The following is a 19,893-nucleotide window of genomic DNA, read 5'->3' as shown; positions in this document are numbered from 1 at the left end:
CCGTAGGGAGAGCCGTAGGGTCCGCCTTCTCGCTCAGGCGATCGTTTTGTGGATCGTGCGGTTTAGTGCGGCGCGTGCCGCGATCGCGCCAGTCGCACGTATTGATTTTCCGTTACCCTCGGCGGGGGTTGGGCGGGGGGGGGGGGCGAGGGGCGGGGGGGAATAGATGCTGTATGTCGTTGCCTCTCCCCCTGTGACCTCACTGCTAAGGCAGAGGGTTTAAAGTGCCGTTTGTCTTTCTCTCTCTCTCTATTTTCTCCTCTGTTATTACCGCAATCTCTCCTGTAATCATGCTGTCACCCCGCCGAGCGTCACCGCGTGCCCGTTCTGAGCGTGCTCCCCCCCCCCGCCGACGCTCGGCTCGGCTCGGCAGCCCTTCACAGCTGCGCCGGGAGCCCGCGTGCCTCTTCAGTCTTCCCTCGGTGGAACTGCTGCTCTGCCGTACTTCACTGAGTCCCTCAGCAGCTCCAGTACGCCAGCTCCTGCGCTCCGTCCTGTCGTGCTGAGGTGCTGCTGTACACGCAATAGAGCGCTGTGCGGTTTGGAGAAAGCCGTCAGTCACTCCAGTCTAGCCTACTGTGGGTACAACTTCACAAAGATCACAATAAGCAATAAGATGGAGCAGTTAAATCGAGTGCATATACGTGTCTCTAATGTTTTCGTATTGCCTACTCCAAATGTGTTAATGTAATAGATTTTAAGTAATGTTTGTATAATGAACCGGTGTAAGTGTTTTTTATTTTGAATTAGTGTAGCAAATGGGAAGAGTGTCATCATTGTAGTCCGTTTATAGTGTACTCTGCTCGTTTGGACACCTGCTGAGATCTGTTGCAAGCTGCTGCCTAGGCAACCTGAGTCCCAGGGAGACGAGAGAGGAGTGTGCACTCCTGGGATGTCGTAGTGTTTATTGGGAAGGGGGCAGAGGGGATGTGATTGGTCCCAGGGACAGGGCGGGGGCGACGGGGGCCTTGGTTGCCCTAATCTGAGTGGGGCGATGCAATCAGAAGGGCGCTTTCCCAGGCTGAAAACAGAGCAGTAATGCTGGGGTTGACAGCTGTGCTACTCCTGGTTATAGGTAATAACATACTGGAGCATCGAGTCTCCGACGCTGTTCACCACAGGCTAGTTTGCCAATGATACCTAGTTCACCCAGCTAAAGCTGCTATGCTCTCTGTCTTTTCTTTTGCTATTATGATAATAATAATAATAATAATAAACTTTATTTATATGGCAACTTTCACACAAACAGCTTGAGGTGCTTCACAATCCAGATTAAAACAAGGCAAATTTGTCTTATTGTGTGGGGAAAAATTTAAAAATAGCTTCAGCTGGCCCTCTGTTGCTTGCTAGTGTGGAAGTGGTGACCTTTCACCCTTCTCAAAAACAGGAAGAATACTTCCACTCCATTTCTACTACTACTTCTTCTGCATAACTCTGAATTGGTCATATACGGTCTACCAAATTGCTGTGTGATTTGCAGTCTTCCCATGATTTTGTCTTCTGACTTCCTGTTTGAGATGGCCACTCTGACCGTGAAAGTTCTTTCGTTGCGCAATGGGAGTTGAGGTGCGAATGTGAAACTTATTCAGCACGGTACATCTCAGAATCAAGGTAATTATCGCTTCTTTACACACTGGATTCTGCAGTTTCAGCAGCAGTGTGAAGTATTTATATGCATATCGGGATATTTGCGGAAAATGTGTTTCTTCCTACTGCTTTGACGGGAACCTGTTAGTTCTTAACACTTCAGGCATGCGTGATTAAGTTCAAGGACACCTTGGTTGTACTCGGTGAGAAAACAAACCGCGGGTGAGCGTTCGATTGAACCTGCCACTTATTGATCAACCTTTTACAGCTCTCTGCTCACACCGCGTGCATATCTCCGGGCTAACTCCAATTAGACTCCGAGCCGAAACGGTCATTTTACGGACATGCACTGACATTCTCGGAGAACGGCTGCATCTGCCCTTTATAAGGTCACAGGGAATAAAAAATGAGGTGGAACACAACAGACCTGGAGTTTGGCATTTGTAAAGATGCCTAAATAACAGCCGAGACATGGCGGCCCTGCTCCGGACGCGCCGGCCCCTCTTTCCTGGCAAAGAGGGTGTTTAAAGGTGGGATCAAAACATTGACGTCGCAACTGAAAAGCCCTCGGAGGATACTTTGACCACGACGCCTGGAGTGTTTTCCCACAATGCTTCATCACGGCGAGTGGCTGGGACGTGTGCCTGACCGTATTAAATTCGGTGAAGAAACAGGGTCGTTCGCGCTTTCGAAAGCGGCGTGAAACGTCAGGCGCCCGGGTCGCAGTTGGCTCAGAGATGACATTGAAGGAGAAGGGATTGACCATTATCCAGTGAATCAAGGCTGGAGGGGAACGAGAGACAGGCTGTACTGAACAGGCTGTAGGGAGCTGAGTGTGTGCTGGGTGAGGGACGTGTGGAGGGCCTCTTCCACAAACTCTGAGTGCAGCTAATCCCTGGAACCTGCCGGAACAGAACCGGGCCTCGCAGCGGGACAGACGGACCCTTTCAGCAGCAGCCCGTCAGCAGAGGTCCTGCTCCTCCACAGGGGTTCGGTTTTCTGCTCTTTTCAAGCCCCACCCCAAATTACTCCATTCCACAGTGGCGACCTACCATTATCACTTTGTGCATTAATGAAATAAGTAAAAGACTGAATGTCTTTCCCTGACCATTTGGGATTTTGTCTTAGCTGCAGGACCGTCAGCGGTGATGTAAACCTTTTGGAGTTGATCCACGAAGCGGTGTCGGACTTATCTGACCTGCCTCGCGTCATCAGCCGGAAGAGGAGCCGCAGCTCCCTTTGTGTTACTCTCAAATTTAAATGCCACAGAAGTGCCTGTCGGAGTTTGCTAACGGGCTCTTCTTGCTAAGGAACTTGCGTGGGGTGAGCGCCCGGAAGTCTCGTGTAGAATCCTGACCTGTCGCCGGAGGAGCATCATTTGCTGGCTTGCCAATAGGAGATAGATTGCCATTGATCCTAAGCCAACAGACCCAGTATATATGTATGTACGTATAGATTTTTTCCCCTTTCCTCAGGATGTGAATTAACTTTGTGTTTAAATACCAAGACCTGCTTTACTATAGCGCCCTTTCAGTGCCAAAGCACGTTATTGGCAAGCCTTTAAATAACGCTGGTTAGTTAGCACCTCCGAAACAGAAACAGAACATTCTGGAAAGTCTGGGGACTTTGGGGCATTGCGATCTCTAAGGTAGGGATCAGGAGTGCATGCAAACTTATAGCATATAACTGTGTGATGTGAAATAGTATATTGTTTGCATACTTTCCTGTTGTTATTCACACAAACACACACACCCACTCATACATACGCACACACGCACATGCATGCACACACACACATAGGCACAGACATGCACGTACGTGCACAAACACACACACACACACACAGACACACACACACACACACACACGCACGTGTATATCTTAGCCCCTGTTCTTGTTTGTCATTTGCATTTATATAGAAATAAGAGCCTGTGTGATCCGTTGGGGCAGATGGGGTAAAATTGTTATTTTAATTTGATTTATTTGAGGGGACCCTGTCAGCACAGCGCTGATCTTTCTTGTGCTTACCGGATCCCACGTGGTGATGTCAGCAGTCATATCTAAGTCCCAACCCAGGTTCTGAATGGCCCCAGGGGCTGAAAAGTCTTGTTCTTCAGCGAAGATGAAGCCTTTTTGCAGCATTGCTCAATATTCAGCCTGAAGGAAGAGGAGCGGAAGGACGGCCTCCTGCAGTTCAACGACAAATCCTATTAAGAGGAAACAGCCACTCAAGCGATAAAATTAGACCGAAATTGAAAAAGGAGCGCATACATTATGATTACCCATAAACTCTTCACTTCCGCATTTAGCTGTTGGTGATTTAGTGGTGAAATTGAAAGCAAAAAAGCGAAATTTCCTTCCCACCTGAACCGAGGAACAGTTAGTATCACGCGACCCTAGAGAGTTATCAGTATTCACCGCGTTACAGTAAGGGCTGTAGCAGGTGTCCTGGGTTCACTGTTCTGGGATCAGGCAGATACATTCTGCTGTTTAGCCCTCATGATTTCAAACAAATAAAAGTTGATTTTGTCGTCAAACAACTGAGGTATACTTTGGTTAAACATCTGCGCAAAGGTTTGGTGCTTTCAGTTTGCTGCTCCACTCCCTTTGCAGTGTATACCTCACTGCTGAATGTGAGGACTTGAAAGATAAGAGCACCAGCTTGTTGAAGGGTTTTTATTATTTTTTAATCCCAGCAGATTAAGATTTATCCTAGATTCCCCATTGCATGGTTGAAAGATAGGTCAGATGTTGGAGAGAGCACCTAGAGCCACAGATGCAAGACAACACTCCCTGGCTTAGGAGGAACGAACCAATCACATACCAGCCTAAAGCAGGGGAGCTTGATTACTTGGATTTACGTGCTGTAAACATTGCATGTCCTCGAACCTACTCAGCTGAAAAATGTTATCAGTGAGTATATTTGTGTGCAAAATAATGTTGCCCTGGGACAACTGATCTATTAATAAGTAACACACATGCAAACTGCCTACAGACATGGTTTTGGATGCCTTTTGCTTTGCGTACGTTGCATGTAAATCAAAACTTCTTCCTGCACCGGAGAACGTGGTTGTGTCTCCCCTTTAAAATGACAGCATTCATTTTCATGTGGTCATATGGCGAGTGAATGCCATTAATGAGCTAATTCATGTTGTTTTTGGTTAAATGAGCTCTGAAGCAAGTGGAGCTGCAGTGTTTAACAGTCATTGCGCTTTGCCATTGGGAAGTCTTTCTAAAAAAAGTTTTTTTTACTTTGCATCTCCCTCCCACGCAAATTTGGGATGTCGAATTTGTGAACTGTGTACGAATGTGCTCATATACGCCCCCAGCTGGCGGCTCGGGAGAATGAGGACAACTTGCGGTTCCCCTCCGAAACATGCAGTGCCAGCCAGTCGGTCCTTTTCACACCCAGCTGCCAGCCGCAGAGCCGGAGGAGACCCAATCAAATGCACGCGCAGCGAGCAATCCGTGAGCGCCCGGACTGCCTATAGGGGTGGCTCGAGCAATGAACACCGCTATCCCCGCCAACTGAATCCCTCCCGTATGTCCCTTGGTCAGTGTGAAGCTAATTATGCCCTGCCACTGCCGCGTTGCCGACCACGGTCAGCGCTGGCTCGGGTTTGATTCCATCGGAGATGGCTCATGAGTGTCTCAGATGGATAGAGAAGTCTTTTGATTCCTTCAAGCAAGCTTCATTGGTAGAATACAGTAGCTCCACCCCTCACAGAATGAATGGATTCTGACTCTAACACTAACAGAGACCTCACAGCGATCTCTAGAATCATTTACGGTCTGTCTGACACTGTTTTGTGATTGATGAGGTTGATTGAAATCGAAGGTGTCCGTTTGCAGACGCTCATCCATATTGAAATTGCGTAGTTTTCAGGGTCTTCGCTGAATATGTTGATGGGGGTTGTGTTCTGTATGCAAAGCAATCAAAGCCTCGAAGATGCACTGTGAAGTGATGGCTTGCAAATTGTTCACTAGATTGATGTGACAAGCTGTCCTTTATTCTGTGAATTATTACAATTGCAGCCTTTTTTTAGAAAGCGAATTTTTCAACATTTGAGTGCTTAACTGAATTTTACTGAAAGGGATTCTTTAGTATGTTGAGTGGTATTTTTTTTAATATAACTTCTACTGGCAACAGGATTCACAGACATGTTAACCTGTTAATAATCACAGCTGACGTAGCATATCCAGGTTGATGCGTATGAATACTGTACATATTAATGATGACATCAATGATTTGCAGAAGTGACAGAACCTGCTTTTTGTCTGGCCTCTTTTGGAGATTAACCTAAATAAAGGAAGAAAGGGAAGGTTATTATATGATATTAATTATTTTAATAATTACTTCTTACTGAATTTGTCAACTGTAGAAAATAAAAAGAATAAATCTTTGATTTTTAAAATTTTTTTTTTACAATTATCCATTGTTCGTTACATTGCTCATGTTTAACATCATCTATTAAAAATGTTTCATTTTTGATATAATTCGTCAATAGCTGACTTTAAATGAAAGTGACTGTGTGCTTGTGAGTTTGTTTTTCCAATGACTGCAAATCAGCAGTCCAGCCTCCTGCTGAAGAACATGAATGCGCCCGCAAAGCGGAATCTTATTAAATCTACTGCCATTGAAGGTGCTTTTTACCTATTTCCCTCCGCCACGTTTATTGCTACGCAGTGGAAGTTCTTTAATTGGTTTCAGGAAGAGGATCCTATCGCACTGATTCATTTAACGAAACCCCCGTTACCGAATTGTTCCCAGCAGTTGTTGGCACAGGACCGTAGCTGCTGTTTGTTGGCAAGAAATGAGGAATCTGTATTTCTTAAAAAAAAAAAAGAAATGATGCATGTCTGTTTAAATGATTCAGCAGTTTATGTGAAGCAGCCTGAATAAGGAGCATAATGGAAGGAACGCAGTTGCCATCTGTCTGAGAGCCAGAAGCTGAATAATAATAATAATAATACAGAAAATGTAGATTTAAAAGGATTACCGTTCAACACAGCAGCTGCGTTTTCTGTATCTCTACCTTTTCTTTCTTGTTGCTGCTGTTGTTTTTCCTCTATAACTGAAAATAAATGTGATTTTCTCTTAGGCCTATGCAGGACATGGGTTACTTTGTGGTTTCTATGCAGTACACTAGCCGCATAAATTAGCCAAAGTTTATAGCCCTGTGCTTGATCAACTTTAGCCTATTACTTTGACTTACAGGTAAACGCAAACATTACTCTATTTCATCACAGGCTCAGTTTGCTAAGGTTGAGTTGGTTTTAGTGTGTACTGAACTCGCCTGATGGAAAAACAAATCTTGCTCTTTATTGTTAGTCAAAGATAACAACACATTCTGATTGAATCTCAGCCACGGTAATCAGCAGTAATTCAGCAATATGCAGCGGCTGATTTAGCGAGCGGTCCGGTCCGCACAGTTGTTTTGAGGTTTTTGTTTTTCCCCTCGCTTTTGAGTGCCGGTCATCTCGGCCAGGCTCATTATGGCCTGATTAATGGCGGCCCGGCCGTCGGTCTGCCAGACAGGCTGGATGAAGTGCTAATGCTTCGGGCGAGTTGAGCCTGACGGACAGCGGCGCCATTGGGAACAGCCGCAGGTAACGAGAGGGCAGCGGCTACGCGGAGCAGATGTTCCACTTTACTGCCGCTTAAGCAGAACCTGTGAAACTGCGAGGGAGAACGAGGACACGCTACGGCTAATCGACAGTTCAGCTGCGAGGACCAGATTTGTCGGGAAAGTGCTTTCTGTTCACTCTGAACATCCATTGTAGTTGTGGCGATGGAAAGCTCTTTGAATTACATGTCTGATGGTAATGTATTATGTTTACACAGAGCCTTTCATCTCAAAGGGCTTTGCGGTGAAGGAGGATAACTCACCTCAACCGCCACTAATGTGTAATGCCAACCTGGGCAATGCATGGCAGCCTAAGATGGAGTGGTGTGTATTCTCTCAAACCACCACGGTAATTGCTTTTTTTTTTTTTTTTCCAAAAAAGAGGGTCTTCATACTGATGAATTCCTGTAGTGAGTTACGCCAAACAATTATCAAAGTAAATTAGAAATCGGTTTCGAAAGATAAGAGATCCTTCCTCCCGAGCGTTCCCCTCCCCCGACCGTCCTCGGCGTTGAAGGAAGACTCGATCCATCCTCATTTCTCTGCCGCCCGTTCTTCCCCGCTGCCTCGTCACTCAGTCATCGGCGGCTGCGTGGAGGAACGGGACGACTTTCGCTTTCCCTCAAAAACGGTGAGCGACTTCCTGACGCTTCGAGTGAGCGGCGTAGGGGACTGGTGGGCTGATGATGCATTGCTGTGTGGGTCTCTGAGCATTGTGTGGTCTGTTAGAAAATGGTTGTTAGAACCCAGCCCACGCATTACGCATCATGATGACAAAGGAAGAAACAATGTGTTCCTAGTCTGATTCCACGGCTTGGCGTATGTCTGCGATGGGTCGCTAGTGTTTTAGCCCTGATCTGACCCTCACCATGTGTGTACAGTACATGTGCTTAGGACATTGGTAGTTAAATTTAGCCTGTGGAATAATAATAATAGTAATAATTTGTACAAAAACCCCAGTAGTAATAAGATAGTAAGGTGACCATAAGAGAAACCATTCACTGGGTCAATTCTTGCTTGTGTATATACCCTCTGCATGTACCCACCCCACACACAGTCGCACGACCATTCAGCTTGCGGTCCAGCTCGGCCTAAGACCTCCCCTGACTGATTTGTTCCGGAAAGGCCCGGTTCAGATCAGGGCGAGTCCGCCCCCGTGGCTGCAGTGTTTTATCATTTGAAGGAGTGATCTGTGGCATGGAGGGGGTGGGCAGCAGGACCGCTCCCGGTCCCCTCTCAGCTCCAGCGGCCTTTAGCGCGGATGCATCGCCCCATACCGCCGGCGGCACTCGTCCCTCCCGGCTCCCCCCCCCTACCCCCCACCCCCGGCGGCTCTGCAGACACCACACTCTCCCTCTCCGTCTGGGAGAGAACCGTTAATGTCGACGGTTTCAAACAAACATGACCAAGTTTTTCTTTTTCTTTCCGTGCAGCCAGAGATGCCGCACTAAGGAGCTATTAATGGGCGTCGCTACTTTTAACGGACGCCGCAACGGCATCAAAGTCAGATTGCCCTCAGACCGCGGAGGCCTCACGTTTTCCTGGTTGTTGACGCTGCCCTTGATGAAGAGCCTGTGAGAAGTTTTGCGGATCTTTCCTGGGTCTTGGAGCCCCCGGGAGCACTGGGGCCGAATCGGGAATTTGCTTTGACGTAGCGAGACGCAGCTGCCACGCTAACGGTGAAACCGTGTTAAGTGCTAACGAGTGGTCTCACAGGATCAGGTCTGACCATAAAAAGGCTTCACTCTCTATCGTGTTGGCTGCTGTAAACCCGATTCATAAGTACCCTAAGCCCCACAACTGGATCCCAGAAGACTTTTATATCTCCTATCGCTCAGCATTTTGAGTCTGAATCCCTGCCTAAAGACAGCCCGTGTTTTTATGAACATCACCAGGGAGTTACTGCTCTGTAGAACACAGGAGTTTTAAGGCCCACGTGTGCGGAGGGTAATGGGACTGTGGCTCTGTTGTCGAGGCAGGACTTGACAGCCGAATCCACCAGTCTGCTGTTTTAAAATGGGCTGGCTAATACACGTACGCCTCCTGCCAGAGGAGCCCCATTGTCTTTATCTCGCCAGCCATTACGCGCTTTGTTCTGGAGGCGTTTTGCCAGCTCTGATGGAGACTGGATTACCACGGCACAGCGGTATCCTGAGCCGCCAGGTGAGGGGAGGACGAGCGGAGGCAGGAGACCGACGCCTTTGGCTTCGCCAAAGCTGAAAGGGGAAGAGCGTTGGCTCCACGTCCGCTGGCTCGGTGCCGATCGCTATTTTTTGATGTCTCTGTCCATATCAGATCCTCGACTGTGAGGATGGGAAGATTCGTCGTCCGTCGTTTCCCAGAATAGGCTGGGTTTTGGTTTTATCTATGACTCGTGTGAATTTTGGGGCTTTGTAATCTTCCGTACTGTGTTTCTTTTCCCCCCTCTGGGTTTGTTGCTATTGTTACTGTTGCCATCAACGTTGACGGTGTCTGGCCACAGTCATGCTGTCTGCACCGCAACGCCTGGCCGGCCGCCTTCGCCGTTTTTAAGCCTCGTTAGCCGTCTGGCGGGTTTCGGCGTGGATCTGCTTGGCGGGATCGGAGCCGGAGAGCCGAGCCATGGCTGGTGGGAGCCGGCTGTCGGCCGCGCCGCCCCACCGACGCGGGGTTGGAGATCTCGAACCCCTCACGCCCCCAGGGCGCCGTATATCTACCTGGCTACCTGCGGCCACGTCTTCAAAAGAGGCCGGCCGCCCCACTTCATAAAACCAGGTTATTGAACCGCTCAGCTGCAGAGAAACCCGAACCGAGCGTAGTTCAAAGGGTCCGGGGGCATCAATTTACCTGCAACAGCTGCTTGATGAGGCACTACATGCTGAGGAGTGCTTTCACAAAGCCGAACAGATAGGTACCGGAGAGCCTCAGAGGGGTCGCGCGGTCTTACCCGCCTCTTCGTTTACCCCCCACTTTCCCTGCCTCGCTGGAGCGATGGAGATTGGACGGTGCACGTCTTCAAAATGCCGAGATATGATTTCCTTTGAACTTGTCGGAAGATTACGTGCCCTTAAGCAGACTCCTAAATTGCAGCTCGCAGATGGAAGACCTGATATCCGCTGCATTTCTTTTGAAGCCCGCCCTTAACGCTGTTACCACGGCTGCATCTCCCAAGTTAATTTTTTTCGCTAAGACTTTCGCTAAGGGTTTTTCATCTCCAGGGAAACATGGAGCATCAAAACAAAATAAAAAATGTTAGCAGTATATTGTAGTAGTTAGGGAATTGGGTCTATAACTCAGAGGTTGCAGGTTTGGTTCTCAGGTAGGGCACTCAGTCAATATCTGACTGTACAAATGGATTGTAAGGAAAAAAGAAACTGCTTGCTTTGAGTAAGCACACCTGCCAAGTGCCTGAATGTAATCGTGAATAATGAACGCCGTGCTATATCCTTTATTTATCCACTTCCAGGCAGATGCATTCTCTTTAAAAAAAACCAAATAGTTTACCTTACTTCACTATTTTGAGAGTAAATTATATTAATATTAACTTTTTTTTTTCTGAGAAAATAAATTGTGGCCAAGTATTTGGAAATGTACCCTCTTTATAACCCTGCTATAAAGCGTTTATAAGGCATTTATGAATGCTTGGTATGCCCCATGCGACTGTCTTCCTGGTGTTTAATTACACTGTGTAGTTTTTTGTTTCTGACTGGGTCCCCCTACACGCCACCTCTCTCTGCCAGAGCTCCAACGCTGTGGGCGCCGCCAGGCCTCGCTGCCCACCTCCATCCATAATGAATGGCCGGGTTCGCTCGAGTGGGCGGCCGTTTTGAATTATGGAGCAGGAGAGAGCCCTGCGTTTGACGAGCCTCTGAACTCCGCGGCAGATGGCGGTTTCAGGCGTTTTCCGGGACATCCACCACGCTCCGCCGGTCAGCGTCGCCGCCCTTGCGCGTGGCTGTCTCCGGGTCTCTGTGCCTCCTCTTCCTCCTCCCCCTCCTCCTCCTCTTCTGCAGCGTGCACTTTGTTTGCGAGGGGAGAGCAGCCTTATCTTTGCCGGTTCAGGGCAGAATAATCCCCTGCCACACAATGAGACGGGGGTGGAATGGCAGCTCACAGATAATGATGCCTCTACTTATACCCCCCCCCTGCCCCCACCCCCACAATCCCCCCTCCGCCCCCACAGGTGGTAATGTAACAGCGCACTCATTAACATGCCCTACACACTGGCTAAAGTATCAACCTGTTCCTGGAGATCTATCGTTTCCCTCTGCAGGTGCGTGGCAGCCCGAACAAACCAAACATGCCTGGTCCTGTGTGTCCGCCCAGCTCCTGTCTGAGTGTGTGCTGGGCACCAGCGGAGCGGCCCTGCCTAGCGGCTGGAGCCAGGAAGCAGGAGCCAGGAGGCAGACGCACACAGAGGAGCGCTTGCTTTCCCTCTCCCCCGGCCCACGCTGTGGCTGAATTGATTTTGATTTGATGGATAAGGAGCACCGCGGCCCGGCGCCCGTAGGCCTTCTCTGGGCTGCGCGGCTCCAGGGAAGGGCTCACCGGCCGCTGAGCGCCGAGCCGGCGCTGGGGTCAGCCAGCTCCCGAAACCCGCCCACCTGCCCCGCCCGCCCCGCCCTGCCCTGTTTGCCGTTTCTATTGGGAAAGGCCAGCACCGGCCCGGAGGGTTCTGTCGAGGGCCACGAGGCGGTGAGCGTGAGCTTCGTAGCGGTGAACGCTTCCGCCGCCACGGCGCGAGCGCGGTCCCACAGAACGCCGTGCCCAACCCCCGCCCCGCCCCGTCCCGTCAGCCCCCAGCCCCAGCACCTGCTGCTGCAGCACTGGGGGAAACGGCGCCCCCCCGCCTCCCATTCCCACAAAGCGCCCCCAGCTGGTGACCGTCTGCGGGCAGAGACGCGGTTTGAGAGAACGGACCCTCACACAGCCACTTCCTGGTGAGGCGAGTCCTCCATGCCACGCCCCGAATACGGACCGGCAGGGATATTTTTAGTTTTCTGATGGCAGCCGTTCATTCCTCTTACCAGGGAAGATGAGATGAGCTTAAACGGTATTGTTGAAAAGCGATTGCCTAAGCTTTGTTGCCTATTTTATGCTTATTGAATTTCATGCTCTTTCCATCAGGATTTCAATGTCAGTGTCAAAAGCTTTCCATTGTGTGGCGCTTAATATGAAAGGCTGAATTTATTTCTGTCTGTCTAGCTGTGCTTTTGATGCATTCTGGTCTTTTGGGTAGTGACAGCCCTGTGAGATGGCAACCTTGCGAGCTGTCACACGGAATAGTGCCACCCTGCCTGTTGCTGGTGAACTGTTGAACACATTTCTTCATTTAAAGAGTAACTGACAGGGCCAGGCATTAATCCAGAACCCCTGAGTCTGGGAACACTAACAGAGATGTTCCCAAACAAACCCACACTTTTCATTTATCAAATGGAGCTTTACGTCGTTTTTTTTTATTATTAAAGCAACAGCAGCATTCTTGTGAGCAGCATCATTTTGAAGTTGTTGTAGTTTGAGACATAGTCACAGGACTGCTGATGTTTCACTTGTCGGGAGTCTGGTCATGTGATTTCAAAGTGAGTCTGTATGCACGGTTCAGCAGAATGAGTACTGCAGGAGCCGCATGGACACTGCAGTAGTGTGGGGCAGGTATGAGATGCACAGGTGTGTGTGTGTGTGTGTGTGCACGGCTTTGTGTGTTTCTGTGTGCGCGCGTTTGTGTACCTGCTCCTGTGTGAGTGCTCATTGAGTCTGAGGTCTAAGACATCCCATTTGAGAAACTTGGGGCACTTTGTTTTATGTGTATGGGACAGGGTTTAATGGCATGTGTGTATGTATGGGGCAGTGTTTAATAGCTTGTGTATGTGTATGGGACAGGGTTTAATGGCACGTGTCTATGTATGGAGCAGTGTTTAATAGCATGTGTATGTGTATGGGACAGGGTTTAATAATGTGTATAAGTGTATGGGACGGGGTGTAATAATGTGTATGTGTATATGGGACAGGGTGTAATAGCATGTGTATGTGTATGGGACAGGGTGTAATAATGTGTATAAGTGTATGGGACGGGGTGTAATGGCATGTGTGTATGTGGGACAGGGTGTAATAGCATGTGTGTATGTGTATGGGACAGGGTGTAATGGCATGTGTATATGTGTGTATGGGACAGGGTGTAATGGCATGTGTATATGTGTATGGGACGGGGTTGTAATAATGTGTATGTGGGACAGGGTGTAATAGCATGTGTGTATCTGTATGTGGGACAGGGTGTAATGGCATGTGTGTATCTGTATGTGGGACAGGGTGTAATGGCATGTGTATATGTGTATGGGACGGGGTTGTAATAATGTGTATATGTGTATGGGACGGGGTGTAATAATGTGTATGTATATATGGGACAGGGTGTAATGGCATGTGTATATGTGTATGGGACGGGGTGTAATAATGTGTATATGTGTATGGGACGGGGTGTAATAATGTGTATGTATATATGGGACAGGGTGTAATGGCATGTGTATATGTGTATGGGACGGGGTGTAATAATGTGTGTGTGTGTATGGGACAGGGTGTAATAGCATGGCACACATACGGCCCGCACTTCGTCTCGAACCCGGAGCCCTGCGTGCGGTTTGGCGGGGTGACACCACCAGGCCGGAGAGGTCAGCAGCCGCACTGGCAGATTGACGGGTGGAGGTGGGTTCACGCCCCGCGGGCTCATGTTTGCATTCATGAGCCGGTGGACGAGGGGTAATCGCCCACGCCGGGCCCCCGCCCGCCCTCCCCCCCCCCCCCCCCCTCCCCTCCACCCGTCCCGCCGCTCGGGAGCGGGTGTCTAAAATAAGCCGCGACCACTGCGGATTATTCCGCCCCCCCCCCCCCCCCCCCCGACCTTTGCTTCCTCCTGATGAATTTATAATGAACTCTGCGCTCTGCAGCCAGGGCCTCGGATTCCTCCTGCTTCAGTAGCTCATCTGGTCTGGCGTGATATAATTACGCAGCGCGGGGCCAGAAGGTCAGCAGCCTCTGAGTTATTGAAATCATAATTCACTCAGCACGCTAACTAAAGAGGAGAGCGTCCGAGGCCGCGGCAATGCATAAAACAAGATCCATTAGCCTCTGATTTCCCGGGACCTTTTTAAGAAACACATTTCAATGGCCCTCAAGGGCTCATTTTTAATGCGACTGGTGTGTCATAAGTTTGGACCGCGTTTATGGCGCTTCTGGAAACTTCCAGCATGTGCCTGCCGTCTGTGTAGCTGGTTCAGTGTTACTGGGTGTCTCTTCAAACAGTCTTTTTGAATTGTGCGTACCTGTGCTTACCAGTCGTCAGTTTTGCAGTTTTATATAGAGCCTGGACATTTTATCTGCATATTACAGAGCAGCATCAACAATCCCTCTTTGTTACAGATTTTTTTGCTCGCTGCAATTGGAAATTCCCGACCTTCAGGTTTTTGGTGAGATAAATTCTGTTGAAAAGCTGCTGCATCCTTTGTCTGTGCCTGTCACATCTTTTTTTATGTGAACAATGAGCGCTGCTGGAGTGCCCTGTTCATCTCTCCATTTTGAAGAAGCAGCTCTGCGTCTTTCATTACGCACGCGCTTGCCGAACTTCCCCACGAAGTCTCACAGAATTAGCTTTGTGTCTGCCGAGGATGTGGTCTGTGACCTTTAATGAGGTCTTATCTGTGCCACACAAGTGCGCGTGCATTGTGTGCTGGAAACTGACTGGCACCTTCGACAGGTACGGGTTCTATTGCCGGTGCTGTAGTTACGCAAATAGGCAGGGATAGCAGTCCGGTATTCTGCCTGGATCCGTCTTGTTGACAGTACGTCTGGGTGGGTTTTGCCATCCGTAGCACCGTGTTACTTACACTGATGATATATCTACACTGTTAACACGGCCGTCTTGATAAGTTTCCAAGAGTCAGTCTGTTTCTAACAGCGGTGCATTCTGAGCCACGCTGCCGCGTTTGCAATCGTCCAGAGCAAGGCCATTTCTCGTATGATTCGTGAGTGCCACCTGGTGGCTAGCATGTGAATAGCTAATCTGTATTGGTTGAGTACTGTATTGCCGATGACCGGAGGCGGGGGTTTCTGCGTCCGGCCCCGCACAGGAAGTGACACCGTTCCAAAGAGTGGCCGCGCCATTTAAGGCACCCGTGCGGAGCGACTGAACGGCCCGGTCAGTTTGAGACGGGCTCGTCTGCCTGCGCACGCGCAGCTGGGCTCCGTTGCTCAGCAACACGGGCCCCCTTCGCAGAAGGGATTAGGGGCGGGGCGGGGGGGCAGTTTCCGGAGACGTGGTGGGTCCTCAGAAGAGGGCGTGTCTGAGCAGGATGAAAACCACAGAATGGGAAAAGACACCCGGGCTTCCTCCAGGAGAACAGCGGAGGGAGAGGCTCAGATCGTGAGCAGGGCGGGTGTGGCAGCTGCAGGCCGTGGCCTTTGGGACGGCACGGTGATGCAGTGGATAGCACCGTCACCTCATGGGTTCACAGTGGTATCAGTCTACACCCGATCTGGTGAAACCATGACTACACCATGTCGATTGTGTTAAATAGCACACATTGAGCGGTTCCACAGAGGATCGTGGAGGTCTGTGTGTCTGAGGTCGAGGTCATCTGATGTTTTCAGGTGTTCACGGAGGCACTTCAGTGAATTCAGTGGAAGCACAGTGACTTCGCTATTAATACCTGGGGAAACTGTGGATGTGAGTCCACATGGTGTATGAACACTGCTTTGTCATTGCATATCCAGGCTCAAACAGTAAAGTAACCACTGTTGCATTTACAGTGCACACACTGTCACACTGCTGATGGCTTACCAGGTGGCTAATTTAGCCTTATTATTATTATTATTATTATTATTGAATTGATCCATAGGTGACTTGTGTTGTTATTCTTAGAGGATTCAAATGAAAGCATTTTAAACGTATTCCGTTTTGTTCCTTTTTGAGAGTGAAGGTTTGCAGCGCTCGTGATGTGTGCGGGAGCAGTCATTAGCGCTGAGAGGATCTGTGTGTGGACGCGTGCTGTGAGGCTGAGACCCACACCGCGCGTTCCCTCAGCGTTCGGAGCGCCCCTTCCGCCGGCTTCCTGTGCGGTAATTACAGGCCGCGCTCGCCACCGCCCCCCTGACTCACTCGCTCCCCGATCCCGAGTCCCCACTGATTGGACGTTACTCAGAGAGTGCAGCCTGCGGTGGAATCGGGGTTTTATGTGGAAGCGATGGCACGGCCCTTACTGTCCCCCGTGGTTGGGCCGCTGTGTGAGGGTAAATGTACATCTGCTCTCTGAGCGGTGGGCAGCATCGCCCTCTGCTGGGAGCAGAGTGTCAAAGCAGGCTGAGTGGAATGGATCTCTGGACGCAGAGCCGGCCGCTGGCAGAAATGCTCTGTGCGGTCTTTTAGGCCCATAGCCGTCCATGGGCCACACACATTTCTGTTTAAAAAGTTTTACGTTTTTTAAATAGTCGTTATAATAATGTAGTATAATTAATTATATAATATGTCTTGATTGTGCAGTATTCACAGGCGCGTGGGATGCCTTCACTACCGGAGCTCAGGATATCAGGTGATGGGCTTTTCTTCCTGTACTCAGGTTGTCAGGTGATAGCCTTCACTTCCTGTGTTCGGGATGTCGGGTGATAGCTTTCACTTCCTGTACTCAGGATGTCAGATGATAGCCTTCACTTCCTGTGTTTGGGATGTCAGGTGATAGCCTTCACTTCCTGTCTTCGGGATGTCTGGTGATAGCTTTCACTTCCTGTACTCAGGATGTCAGGTGATAGCCTTCACTTCCTGTGTTTGGGATGTCGGCTGATAGCTTTCACTTCCTGTGCTCAGGATTTGAGGTGAGTCTTCACTTCCTGTTCTCGGGATGTCTGGTGATTGCTTCCTGTTCTACAGTCCTACACACAGCTGAGGGGGGCTATTTTGTGCCAAGACACCCCCAAGGCACAGGGTCAGCCCAAGTATGACAGCCAAATTCAAGTAATCTCACTGGCTTCCTGACAGTCAATAGTTCTATGAAACTTAACCTTCATTGAATGAAATTCAGTGTCGCATGCCAGCTTAGCATAATTTGCCAGCTGGGCATACAATGGGCACATTTGTGTTTATTTATTTATTTATTCATTTTAAAGAAACTCCTCATTCGGTGATGTGGAATGTGGCATATTAATACGATGGTCAGTTCTTGTGTTTGGTCATAATGCGCGTTTGTGTGGAGCTCATTCAGAGCACCCCGAGGCCGCCGCACTCTGCCGGAAACATGAGCCTGGAACGCTGGTCACATGACCCGGCTCCCTTTCAGCAGAACCTTCCGCCGCCCAGATCAGCGCCAGCGCCGGTCCGCTGTCACAGGTCCCCAGCGGCCCCGGGGGACCCCTCCCGGGCCCTGGACCCCGGAACCGGCCGGGGCTGCCAAATCCGTCAGCGCCGTCCCGCCGCGATCCGAATAAAAGAAGCCCGCTGCTATTTAACCAGCCTCTGACAAACAGCCGTCCTTCAGGGAAAGACTCCGGAGCTCTCCACTAAATTACACAGCGCCCCAGCCAAGGGAGGAACTCGCTCCTGAGGGCCGGCCCGTAGTCCCCCCGCTTCAGCTTTGATGGAAATCGCCTGGGAGATTTCCCAGTGCGCTGCACAGACTGAGAAACTGGATCCACAGTAACGTGGCTGTACGTCACGCTTGGAAGTGAGGGTGTTGCGGTATGACAGCTCCTGAAAAGGAAATTCAGACGCGTACGCATTAGCATGCGGCGTGTTTGCGCCGCCCGCGATCGCGATCGCTCGGGACGCCAGCATCCTCCATAATTAACCGCTATTTCACGCCAGGGGGTCCTTCAGATCAATTTGAATGCAAATCAGACCGGTGTTTGTGGCTTTATCACGGGGTAATTTTCATTTAGGCCTCTTTCATGGTGATGAGGTATTGTTTTCTGGGGTTGGAACTGACGCTGCGTTTCCATGGAGAGGGCAAGTGAAGCTCGCGGGGTCCAGAAGGGGGCGGCAGGGGGCGGCTCGAGGTCCAGCGGTCGCCGCTGCGGCTTCTGTCTCTGGCGGACGTGCCGCATCTGTCAGTCGCGCAAGCGGGGAGCGGCTTCACCTGCCCTCCGGCGCCGTAAATGTGATCGACGACGTGGCGTCCTCACAGATGCCTGCGTGAAAAACGTGCACACCCCCTGTTCTGCCCCCGCCCCGCCCAATGCTACGCTCGTTGAACCCCCGAGCTGCTGAACCTAAGGTGAAATGACATCATCGCAAGGCAAAGCTCGGTAGTTTTCTACCTGGTAGCCGATGACTGGCAGGCGTTTCACGGATGCGGTGTGTGTGCGCGTGACGCTTTCCTGTAGCACAGACAGGCAGGTTGACTTGGTGCAACATTAAGAGAAAACCGTAAAAACCCTGTCAGCCCGACCTGTTTTTCGTTATATTTGAATGTTATTCGCCGTTTTTCACCACTCCAGCTGTTCCGGAAGGGTTAAGCTCACTGGTCTGAGCAGAAATGCAGTTTTTCATTTTCACAGCGCGTTTAGTGAGGTAATCAATCTAGTCTTTGTCAGCTACATTAATTAACTTCCTGAATGCGCTGTTTTTGTTGAATGGTATAATGCTGGACAATGTCGGCCAGCGTCCTTTAAAAACATTTTTTTTTAGGAGGGGACGTGTGATTGGAGATGAAAAACGTACACCAGTCTGTGAGCCGGGAACCATCTGTGATTGCTGATGAAATATCTCATGACGGTCCCAGATGAGAGGGGGAGAGAGAGGCTGTATTTTTCTGTTTTATGGCTGATGTTAAGAGCCTGCGTAATTTCTGCGATCCCTGCTGCTTCTCCCTGATTTACGCCGAGCGGCGTTCAAGTGCTTCAGCTCTACCCCTGATTAACGTGTCACTCGATAGGACTCAGAATGGCAAACGTGTGACGATGTGAACATTCGGAGAGGGGACCAGGCTTCTCACCGCCCGTGCTTTATACCAGCACAGTCCTCCTTACGTTTTCTTTTCCCCTTTCGGCGAGCCCGTCCGGTCTAGCGGCCGTGTGCCCGCGTTCGTCTCCGTCGCAGCGCACGCCGAACCGAGTCGCTGAACGAGGGCCAGCTCGTGACTCAGTCTGGCAGGGACGCGGGGGCTCTCATTGTGGGTCTGGGTCAAATCTTTCAAAAAGACCGGCCTCTTCATCTCTCGTTTGAATCCAACGTGAGTGATACTCTTCAGAGCGTTTCCATGGATACCCCTTGTGCAGCCGCCGGTGAAGAGCCATTGTTTGCCGCACTCTTGGCCCCGATGAGATGCGTCCAATCGTGGGAGTGCGGGCCGGGAGAGAGCCAGCGCTGCTGCCGCGCGCCGCGCTCCTGCGTGCGGACTGGAGAGCCGAGCCCGTAATGGAATCTCCAAAGTGTTCAGAAAGTGATGGGCTTTGGCTTAAAGCCCTCCGAGCCCCTCTTAAATCAAGCGCTCCAGATTTATAATTGAGTTACTCTGTTATTCCAGGTTTCTCTACTCTGGAGGGCCACAGTAGGGAGTATGTTAAAATAAGGAAGGGAAAAAAAAGGCTCCGCCTCCCCTGTGCTGTTAAATGTTTTGGTTGGTCTATGAGCGAGGTGTCATGGGAGTTTAATGTAAATGAACCCAGAGAAGCCGAGTGAGAAGGGAATGACTGCAGGGGTGAGTGGGATCTGGGCTCTGGGGGC

At 50.1% G+C, this 19,893-nt stretch overlaps 1 protein-coding gene across 30 annotated transcripts in view; it reads left to right on the top strand.

Moving 5' to 3' along the window:
• The window catches only part of dlg2 (discs, large homolog 2 (Drosophila)), a 228,270-nt gene that overhangs the window by 110,223 nt on the left and 98,154 nt on the right, over positions 1 to 19,893 (top strand). The window lies entirely within an intron of this gene.

The sequence above is a fragment of the Anguilla anguilla genome, chromosome 9 (assembly GCF_013347855.1).
Source record: "Anguilla anguilla isolate fAngAng1 chromosome 9, fAngAng1.pri, whole genome shotgun sequence".
Lineage (NCBI taxonomy): Eukaryota > Metazoa > Chordata > Actinopteri > Anguilliformes > Anguillidae > Anguilla > Anguilla anguilla.
Note: the sequence above shows the minus strand (reverse complement) of the source record. Positions and strands in the feature narration are given on the sequence as shown.